The following is a 12483-nucleotide window of genomic DNA, read 5'->3' as shown; positions in this document are numbered from 1 at the left end:
ATTATTGAAAGGAAGTTTTTTAAATTGTTATACATTGAATAGTATATTTATCTATATTAAAAGTTGAATTAGATGAATAAAGAAGAATTGAATAATTGAATTTTAAAAATATTTTTGTAATTTATGAAAAAATAACATTTATAAAAAGAATTTTTATTAATTTTTCTATTTTTTTAAACTAAATAAATCTCTCATTTCTTGTTGTGTAATCATCATTCTTTAAAGAATTTCTTATAATTAATCTTTCATGCAGATACTAGGAAATGTTCATTTATTTTTATTTTAAACTGTGATATTATGTAAGAAAATTAAATAATGATTTATCATTTATAATAATTTATATGATAAAATACATTTTTCCTTCTCCTTTTTGGGTTTTTTTTTTAATAAGGAATTTTAGATGATGAAGCAAATCACAGCTTGAAAAACTAAAATAAACAATAAAAATGGTTTAAAAATGAGAAAGATTTATGAACATAATTAAAATGAATGTAAAATATTTTCATTTTAAATTCAACATTAAGTAATATTTATATGTAATAAATTATGGATGTATGCTTTTAAATTGAGAACAGAAGTGAGAATATTGTTTACATCATCAAAAATTATTAATTTTAATATTATATTTAATTAAAATTTAAGAAAATAAGATTTAAGATGNTAAAAATTATGAGACTTAAAATATAATTTTATTAATTTAATTTTCAATAAAAAATAATAATTGCATTCATATTAAAAACAATTCAATTAAATAGCAAATTTGAAGTCTCTAGTTCTTAAATATATTAATATTTTTCACATAAAACAATAATTCATATTATTTTTTTTTTTTGCTCTCATTAATGGCAGTAGATTAATAAGAGCAATGTTTTATATGTAAGCAATGTGTAATGAGAAGAAAGAAGTTTATAAATAAATAAATTACACACACACTTTCAAGATATATAGGCTAAAAAACCATATTTATATCATAAACATGGACAATATTTGAAAAATTACTGATTGATAGTTTATTTATAAATTTATTGAACCATAAAATAGTTTACATTCTTGTTTGTAATCATTATTTTTCTTATATAAACAAGGAAATAATCTACCTGATCCTTCTAAACACATTGATATACGCTCACGTAACTACTGTTTTCATTTCAACCGTGCATTAAAGGGAAAAATAAATAATTCTTAATTGTTTCATACAATTCAAACACAAATTATTGTTAATGTTATCACACTAGAATAGTAATATGTCAATTGTAATTGTGTGTATTATGGAACCAATGAGAATTTAGTGGAAAAGAAGATAATCTATCTTTTATTCGTTGTTTAAAGCTTGAAAGTTTCAGTATAGAAAAGTACTGTACTTAGTATGCTATGGAGCTAACTTGGCTTTTCTCATTTGCCATACAATTATTAGAATAATTCTTCGCTTCTGTAAACAAATAAAGAAGAAATGAGAGTGGAAAGAAAGAAAGCAGTCCAACACGATCTTTACTATTCTGCACAGTATGGCGATGACAGAATGACAAAAGGAACTTTAGCTGATCAACCCCTCGGACCTCCAACAGGGAAGGGAAAGCACACGTGCTGCACAGCGCCACCTGCAGGTGCGAGAAATTAGCCGACAAAGTCTCTACACAAGATCTTAGCTGTCGTCAGAAAAACACGTCTCCCTCTTACAGACACAAGTGCTTCCAAATAAAGCCTATAGGCTAAGGCAATAAAATATATGTCTGACTTTTGACTTCTTTTTTTTTCTTGTAAATTAAATGCACAGAATATTTTAAATAAAGGAAATTCTTTATTTTGGGGGTATTAACACTCAAAATAAAATAAAAAATATAAAGATAAATGTCGCAAAACTCCCAAATTCTATAGGAGTAGGCAGGCTACTTAATGAGGAAAATGTAGTGTAATAACAGCCTTATTTCAGAGAAAAAAAGAGAGAATTTTGTGGTTAAATATGCGAAATTTTACATTAAAAAAAGTAATTTACATTTATTCCAATACTTAAATTGCTAAGTGCATAAAATAAGGCAATTTCTGTAAAGCACAACGAATATTCAGCCGAAAAAAACACGTGTAAAGGCTTAGAAAACGAGAATAATCGCAGGTTTGCAACGTCCCAGTGAAATTTGAAAATGTTCCAAACACATAATCGAAATCTAAACATGTTTCGCAGTTTACAAGAATTAATTGGTTAAAATAAAAATAAATAGCAATCAAAGAGTAATTAAATAAAACACATTTCTAAAACAATTTTGATTTGTGAGTTTGTTTATTCAGTAACGAAAATTTCCTTTTTAAGACTGTAAATCAAAGTGGACAATCTCGGAAGAACACCTGGCAAATAGGTTCTGTGACAACCTACGCCATGTTTGTGCACGTGCAAGAAGAACACCCTCTCTCTCTCTCTCGATGACGTCATCATTTATCGTATTTGCAACTTGGGTACATTCTTTAAAATTTTCACGTGTTTACTATGAAAGAACAGTGCCACAATTATACTGTACGGGGGAGAAATTTAATCGGTTGAAATGCGGCGAGTTCAGGTGTGGAAGATGGAATGGTGACAGAATCGTCAGTCGCTGTGTTGACTTTGCTCCTTCGTAACTGGACACTCCCCGAGGGAGAGGTCTCACTACCTGACACGGATATGTAAGGAAAGAAATTCCCATCCGCTATTGGAATGCCTAACATCAAATGCCATGTGAAGAAAAACATCGAAAAGACATGGCTTCAAAATAATCGAAAAAATTCTTATATATTATTATTATTGTTATTGTTTTTATTTTTTTACGTTACACGTTTCATTGTAAATAAAATACAGATGCGAAAATTACAAAAATGGGGATAAGCGCACAACGCCATCTGTTATTTAAAAATAAAAATTCCGTTTTTTTTAATGGAGTTTAATAAAATTAAATTTTTAAATATATATAAATTTTATTTTTATTTCTTATCTTATTATATATTTGTGTAAACAAAATTAAATAATTAATTATTGTTATATTATTTTATGTACAAAACAATTAATTTTTAAAACAATTGACTGTAAATATGACCGGTAGATGACAGCACACGTATGGTAAAAAATATATAAATACAGTATACATTTTATATGTCACGATTATTTAATATTATTCTGTTTTATATATTATTTATATATAAAATACGTTGATGTTTAAATTTAACTTTGTCAGAAATTTAAAAATGTATTAGTAATGTTAATTATCATATAAATATATTAAAATGTATTTATTTACTAATGTTAAATCAAGTAAAAGATGCGTAATTTTCACTAACGCAAATAATTAAATTAATATAATTCTTAATTATTCTCACTCTTAATTTAAAATTTATTAAATACTGTTTATAAAATAAACCTTCGCTAGATGGCGCCAATTAATAAAATTAACATTGTTCATTCTTCGTACAATCAGATGGCAGCACATGATTATCTCGGTTTCTATCGCATTCGATTATTGCACTAAAATTTGGTTTACATAATTTAAATGAATGTACCATAATTAATTTTCATAAATCAAGTTTAATTAATTCTCATACTATTAATTTTACATTCGTATTAATTAATTGATTTCTATCATTTTAATTATAAACAAGAAAACAAATGGCATAACAGTGCCAGATATTAATGTATTCAGGAAAATAGTTTAATAAAAATTGCAAATATTATGTATTTTTTAAAAAATTAAATATTAGTGATTCAGGCCAAATGGTATTGCCTCTGGATTCATGCGTAAAAATTTATTTGGTTTCCAATATAAATGTCATTTAAATACTTAAATCAAATCTCTAAACAACGACCACTTACGGAACATAAATATGTTTGGAAATTACTTTTTATGATTTTAAAAAGAAGCGTTCGTGAAAAATGGTCGTTGTTGGAAGGTGGCCGTCATTGGAGGTTCAATTTATATGTTCGAGTCTTTTGTATATTTGTTTACATCATAATAGCCCTATAAGTTATAGGAAGTAAGTCGAGAGGAAGGGACTATTTCTAAGCCCAGGAACCGAACAAGAGCCCGTATCGGAATCTATAAAAATAATTTCAGTTAAGAAATGTACTGTACATAATATATTTATGTAATTTTAAGTGTATAAGAAATATATGACAACCTATTACGTCAGAAGGTATGGAGAGGCCCTCGAGATTTTAACCTTAGGGCCCGTGATCTCTTTCCTTAGAATCTCGTGTCCATATTGGTCTAACTAAATTCTACAAATGTATTTAAATTTAATAAAATAATTTAATTACTTTAAAACGTAAATCGTGTTTATGTGCTCAATCAATTTACAAATTTAAGCAAATAAATATATGATGTTTACAGTAAAACACCCCCGTAAATTATTATACACTCATAACTTACACATATAACTTAAGTCTGTAATATGTATAAATATTTCATATTATGTAATATCTTTATTATAATATAATATAAATTATAATATGTGTATAAATATATTTAAAGACGTATTCGAGAGGGAAGAGGAAACAGGAGAGGACATTAAAGTTATTTATTTACTATCGATGACCTGAATGCTTGAATTTCTTTAGAAAAGATTTAAATAAATTAATTTTATTTGCCTCAATCTTACAATTAGCAAATATTAAACAGTATATGTCGAACCTTCAATAACGGCCACCTCTAAATGGCGGCCATATTTTCAGGTATGCTCCTTTTAAATGCATACAGAATAATCTATAAATAAGGGTAATTTTTTATGTTGTCGTCAGTGCCGTTGTTCAGATGTTTGACTATGTTTACATTAAATTCTGTTTATACGGCCTAATTGGTCGTTAAGCGGGCAGTCGTAAAGCGAGCCATGCTATATCTTAAAGTTTGTATCTTAAATTGAGATCGTGTTCGTTTTTAAGAGGATTAAATCAAGCGATTCATATATTAAAATCACAGAATACAACTTACAGGGCCTTAAAACAGAAAAAAAAAAAATCCGGTAAGATACAAAAGAAAATGTATCGAATTTGAATTTAACAACAGTATGATGGTGGTTTAATTTAATTTATGTTGAATTCTGATAATAATATTGATTTACAGAGAAATTATAAATAAATTTTAATTAGTAGATCCCGCAGAATGAATGAATGGTGACTAGTCGCGTGGACAGATAATCGCATAAAGAAATAATTGTAACTACAATATAATAAAAGATTTCTTTGTATTCAATTGTTAAATAAATCGATTATTTCGAACTGTATTTATAAATACAATTTGAATTTCAAAAGTCTCTTTATATAAATTCTAATTTTAATACAGCCCTATGTAGACTCCCTGTGTTGTGTATTTGTGTTGTGTTTTGTGTGTGTGTGTGTGTGTTGTGTATAAATACAAAATTCCAGCTTTTTGAATTAGAAAACAATTAAGTTTTATTGTATTTTACTATCCTACAACATTTTAATGCGGCTTGAGTGTTTATACAAGTGTTTTCTAAGCATTTTTAGTTGGCAATGTGTGTTTTATGTTGGAAAAATGTCACATTAATTCGCGATTTACTAATAAAAGTATACTAATAACATTCGACATCTATATTAATAATTCTATTAATTCTTTTTTTTATTAAGCCAATAAATAACTTATATTTTAAAATGTCTAGAACTTATACATAAGATGCGTTTCAGTATTTAGGCCCTATCATATATATACTGTACAGTACTGTAAACAGTAGCGTAACTAAAACCGATATCGGGTGGCCGAATTAGAACGTGAAAACCTATATTTATTCCTGTACCACTGGATATAGCCACTAATGCTGTGGATAGAGTATAAACTCTGAAATATTGTACGTACATACATGCAGTGCAGGCCCGAGGAAAGCTTTAGGATGGAGCGAGATCCTATTATGGCGCCCCCTTGGTTGCCCCTAATTTGTACCATTTAATTTTCTTTACCACTAGGCGCCCCCTAGGACTTAGCGCCTGGAACGGCTGCTCCGTTCGCCCTATGGTAGGGCCGGCTCTGCATACATGTATAGCCTATAAGTACGTTTATCACATTCATATTCAAATAAGTATAGGAAAAAGATATGAATGTTTATTTATTTACAAATGTAAAGAAACACGGGCCCTCTAGGCCCTTCTTGGATATATTACTGTATGTACAGTACAGTACAAGACTGCTTTTGTACGTATTTTTAATCATATTATAGGGCCTAAATACAGTAACTACGCTTCGAGATAATAAAATCCACAGTTTTTATATGTGAAAGTTCACAAAAACATTTACAGGAAGCCGAGAAGATGGAGAAAATCGATTGGTTGACAGATAATTTCATCAGTTTTTTTTGTTTTTGTTGTTGACAGCGATTTGTTCTTTATCTAGCCAGCGGTCAGAATATACATCTGAGAACTTGTTAAGAACAAAGGAAACTTGATAGAACTGATAAATACCAAGGATAGATAGATCCGAAAGAAAGGAGGATAAAACATCCCTACAGAAGTCACTATTCTGATAAAATATCCCTGATATCGCTATTCTGATGGACTTCTGGAGGGATATTTTTTATCCTTTCTTTCTAGCATTCTTAAATTCGTAAATGTTAAGAAAATATAAAATATCAACAATTGATAGAAAGTAATCAGACATTGTATCACAGATTTGGAGTTATATAAAATACAATAAATTTTAAGTTCTCTAAAGATATTTTAGAGCAATAATTGATAAGATTTAAATTAATTTTTATTATTAAATTTGATGCGTTGGTCTTAACAATTAGAATATAAAATTTAATTAATTTAACACACGTAACACCAAACCTTATTCAAGGAGCCCATTTAAGGTTTGGTGTTGGACTTGGAAGTCTTAGATTTTAAGGATTTTTCTTCATTCTGATTGTACTTTTTAGATCATCCCCTCAATCATCTCATAGCAAAACCTTATTTATGCAACTGTTATCGAAAGTCCCGGTTGGTTTTTCATTCTTTTATCCGTATAGATCAACAATAAAATAAATACTTAATGTATAAAAAAAATTAATTAAGATTTAAATTTGTATCTTTTAATAACTTATAGCAGAATATAATACATATTTAATTATGTACGTATATTGTATGCGGTCCTGCTCGTGTGCATATAATTTTAATTATATGTATACGAGCAGGATTGCATTAGTGCTATTGCCTACCTTATTATGGGTGGGTGCTTTACTTTCTTTGGGGCTTTATCTTACTGCCCATTACTACTATTTTCGTTTTACGTGTCTATATTACTTTGGGCAGAGATCTAAAAAGTGAATAAAGTGACCCTATATACGATTACGTACAGAATTACTTAGGTTACGTTAAAAATAACCATAACATAGTAAATGTTATATTAAATAATATTAATATTTAAAAAAATAACACTAGAAAAGTAAGTCGGGCAGATGGTCGCGTGGTAAAGCATTAGGATACCGCCATGGGGAATTTGATCCGGACCAACGTCATTTATCGTTCCTCGTCTCTCACTAATAAGTCTGTTCGATCGAGTCTGGCCCATACCAAAAATGAGTAAACATTAAAGCCGGCTTTACAGCCCGTAATGTAAGTTGGAGAACGTCAAACATCAAAATTGAACAGCTTAAAACTATGTCTACACATTTACATGTAAATTAGTTTTAAATATTTATTATTTTTAAGTTATATCTTTTTTTCATCTATAAATATAAAATTCTGTCTGTTCGTTTGTTCGAGTATCACGGCTGTATTTGTATGAAACTTTGTACTGTACAGTACATTACAGTACATATTGAATAAATATGCAGTACAAGGAGCTTGCTAACAGAAAAAGTATGATGTACAGGGGCAAGCCACTGCTAATTTGAGGTGGATAGCATATATTTAATTAAAAATATATGCTCTCCACCTCAAATTAGTAGTATTTTGTCTCTTTATATTATACTTTTCCTGTTAGCAATAGAGTCGTGCCAGTCATCTACCTAACATCAATCGGGGCCTCCTGCCCCTATGGTTTCCATATACTGTATAGTCTCGTCTTCTATCTAACTCCATTCTCGAGATTAAGGAAAGACAGACAGACGGACGAGAGTGGGAATTTATAGGTCTACAATTTTTTCAAATTGCAGCCCAATAACTGTTAATTTAAACTGAGTAAGGCCTATAAATTTAAAATATGTGTGTTAATCGTTGGCATATTTGGCTGCAACGTAATCATTCTTACTTTTTTCACATGTTTCAGATTGGCAAATAAGGCAAACATAAGGATTATTGTTGGTATAGTTCACGTAAGTCTAATAGCATCAGTATATTAGACGTTTATGAACAACGAACACGTTTAAAGTGTTTTAGGAAAAGCAAAAATCTGATGCTGTTATCCAGCCACTTGGATTAGCACTTCCTATGCAACTTGAGGGTCCATCACGTATAAAGCACTTTTTGTAGAACTATTGAACATAGAAGATATGAAATTACTTAATGAGTTCATCGCACAAACCATAGTGATAACACAATATCTATAATGTCAAAAAAAGGGTTGTTACATTTTGCCTGTTGAAACCGGTGCTTCTGCTTAAACTTGTAGGCTCAAGTACTTTCAAAGATGTTTTTGTGGTATTTCTTGAAAGCAATGAACCAAATTCTTCTTGCAGATCTGTTCTCCTTAAAGCTCATAGGAAATGTAATATTATTGGCTGATGCAAACTCAAACGATTTTAACTCACGGGGGCTATTCCTAAAAAATATCTCGTAAGCTCTCACTACATAATTCTTCTTGAAATTTTGTAAATACCATAAGCAGCTTGTTGTATCCCAGTTTTGCAGCCATTTCTGATTTGGTTTTATTCTTTATAGATCAAAGTAGAGACATTCTACAGACATTGAAGGATTCATCTTCCTAACTCTACTTCTTTAGCCGCTTTTTTATAGTCTTGTAGATTGTAAGATTTCTTTTACTCTCTCCATTTTCTTCTTGTAATTACGTACCATCTCTGAAGAAGAAGAATATAAAATAAACTTAAGATCAACGGGGTAAGTTGTGGCATTGTCACAGTGTTTCCCCCATCACAAAAATAAAAATAAATAGAAAATAGAAACGGCGGTACCGGAAATCGATCAATCGTCACGATATTTTCTTTACGAATAGTGGAATAAGAGGGCAAAGCTACCCTCTTATTTCACTATTCGTATATTAAGGCTTAAGTGCTGTATGTAGGCATACTATAATTAGATTTTTTTAAAGTGGTAAATTATTATGTAAATTTTCTGTAAATAATTCTAGTAGATTTACACTTATTTTAAAAAACAAAAATAGCTAGGAATGTGTAAGTGATGCATAAAGTAGCCCCATCCAACAAGTACGGTTTTTGATTTCATGTTTTACTAACTAAATAAACAATCGTGTTTTTTATCAATAAATTTCAAAATCACGTGTAAATACTTTATTTATTTATTTAACCTGTGCGTACGCTCATTACGTCCAAACCAATTAAAATGTATGTTGATGAATAGACATCAGCATACATTCATTGACTGTGTGCAAATTATTAAATAGAAAAAAAGTCAAAATTTAAATTTGGGCTTTAATTATTTACGTAAATTCAAGAAAATTGAATTATAAAAGAAATTAAAACAGTACAGGGTGGTCCAAAAGTCAGCTAACTGCATTATAGTATTATGTACTGTACAGTACTATACCTACCTACGTTTAAAATTATATTTTGATGCTCTAAATTTTAGTTTTTTTAATATATAAATTCAATATTCAGTTAGGAGAAGTACAAGAAAATAAATAATAAAACTTTTAAAATATTTTATAAATTAAAAGAAAAAAATATTTGTGACGATTGAAAAATATTTTTTTTAGTAAACTTGTGAATGGTGCAAATTATTGTTAAATTTCTTATTTAATTACAAATAAGCATAAGAAATTTAGAAAATATTTCGGAATGTTTTATCCTTAAAATTCCAGAATCTATTTTTTGACTCGTTTGACTCATCTTGTATAATTTTCCTTGCACCAAATGAATTCGAGTTTATAAACAAATTTAAAATTCGTCAAATTCCTAAAATTTTCTTTAAATAAACAACATGTAGCGGGCATAAAACCATATTAAATTGATAAAAGATTCTAGGTTATCTCAATATGCCTTTGTGATATAAGTTTAATTCAATTTAGACAGTTTTAAAAATAAAATAACTGATTTAAAGTGAATTTATAGCGAATAAAATTGAATAAAATTCAATAATGTTTGCATTAATTTAGAAAAAACAACATAATCTATAACAGAGATGACAAGCCTATTGCTTAACACGTAAGCTATCACACTACTTTTGCCTATTTTTACTGTAAATATTCTTATAAATCGATTAAAAATTATAGAATTTAATTAATCAAAACTAGAACATATAATTTACACCAAGAATATTTAAATAATTCACTTTAATTTATTAAATAATACTACTGCCTATTTAGGTGAGAAATTAGCCGACAAAGTCTCTACACAAGATCTTAGCTGTCGTCAGAAAAACACGTCTCCCTCTTACAGACACAAGTGCTTCCAAATAAAGCCTATAGGCTAAGGCAATAAAATATATGTCTGACTTTTGACTTCTTTTTTTTTCTTGTAAATTAAATGCACAGAATATTTTAAATAAAGGAAATTCTTTATTTTGGGGGTATTAACACTCAAAATAAAATAAAAAATATAAAGATAAATGTCGCAAAACTCCCAAATTCTATAGGAGTAGGCAGGCTACTTAATGAGGAAAATGTAGTGTAATAACAGCCTTATTTCAGAGAAAAAAAGAGAGAATTTTGTGGTTAAATATGCGAAATTTTACATTAAAAAAAGTAATTTACATTTATTCCAATACTTAAATTGCTAAGTGCATAAAATAAGGCAATTTCTGTAAAGCACAACGAATATTCAGCNTATTTTCTCAGACTTAATTACTGTAATAGGATATGCATGAAATTCAGCTAGAATTTATAATGAAAAATATTTTATAAATAGCTGTAAATAGTGATAAAATAAAGGAAATACACGGACAAGAAATAAATTGAGATATTTCATTTTAATTAATAATTTTAATCAATAAGGAATGGTTATTTTAGATATTTTCCTTTAAAAGTCTTAGTCCATAGAAAATTTCTTTAAATTATTTATAACTAATTGTGTAGGCAAAAAGGCTTATCAGATTATTTTCTCTTACCTTGAAATAAACTGGTTAAAATATTGTTTCTTAATCCGAAATACAGCAAGCAGAGAAAGAAAATGATAGATTATCTTCGGGCCTCCTTCCGATCATTGAAACGTTTTATTTAGTCTTTCTTTATTTAATTCCTTGTCTAATATTTATGAGGTCAATGTGTCTAGAAGTCGTAATACATAGAAAAATTTAACACATTAGAAAAATGTGATTTTATTTATAAAATTACCTGTACAGTACAGTACATATTGGCCATTTCTGCCTAAACACATATAAATGCATCCATTAGGGGATCCGGAATTCCTTAGAGTGAAGTGCAGAAAGGGATATATACCTTACAAAATTTTTTACTACCTGAAATGCTTGTTTTTACTGGAGAAAACACCCAAAAAAGAAGTTCAAATGCGCCCTATGTACTCGCTTAAATCCGTTCCTTGATGTGTTTCTTCTACTCAAGCTAAACTCGTGTTAACGCAACAGATGTTATGCACCTAACTGAACTTTGAAAGCGCTCCTTTAAGTCATATATGTTTTGAATCTTTTCCTGATATACTAAAGCCTTCAACTGATAAAATTTAACAGATCTCAGAGATCAATTCGTAGAACCATAACAATTAATCTATGAAGCTGAAAACTGATGATCTAATTTTCCTATATATTGCGACTTTTAGGACACCCTGTAGATTTATTCATTAACAATTTATCCTATATAAATAACCGGCAAACACAAGAAAATTGTTTTTCTAATTATAAAAGTTAAATAAATAAATGAATAAAGAAAACTTATTCAAATAGGCCTATATAAAATTACTTCTCAGGACGTGTAAGAATAGCTAAATTTGAAGGTAAGCATTGCAAATAGGACATTTATATATACAGAAAATATAAAAATATAAGTGGAAAGAAGGAATATGTGGCTTATCGGATGCAATCAAGCTATTGCTTTGTAAATAAATGATCAAGACAAGATCTTTGAAGAAGCATTAAAGATTTAGTTAAGCATATCAAACTTTAAATAAAATCGTTTACGCTTTCATTTATTATAATTTAACTGAGGCAGAGTTAGTTTTGTTAGTTTTAAATTGTATATAATCATTTTTTTTGATAAACTTACTCTTGATCTGTAAGCAAATTGTTCCTATGGTTTTACACTTGTAAAGAGACTAATCTTCTTTATTTTCTAAGTATAATTACGATTTATCATATATGATTTTAAATTTATTAGATTCTGTATTTTGTAGCTTATTATGCATTTTTTAAAAATACGAATTTAGAATAATATAATAGATTCTAAACTTGTA

The sequence above is a fragment of the Centruroides sculpturatus genome, unplaced genomic scaffold (assembly GCF_000671375.1).
Source record: "Centruroides sculpturatus isolate CEXI.00-Female unplaced genomic scaffold, Cexi_2.0 scaffold139, whole genome shotgun sequence".
NCBI lineage: Eukaryota > Metazoa > Arthropoda > Arachnida > Scorpiones > Buthidae > Centruroides > Centruroides sculpturatus.
The sequence above is the reverse complement of the archived record's forward strand: the minus strand, read 5'-3'. Positions refer to the sequence as shown.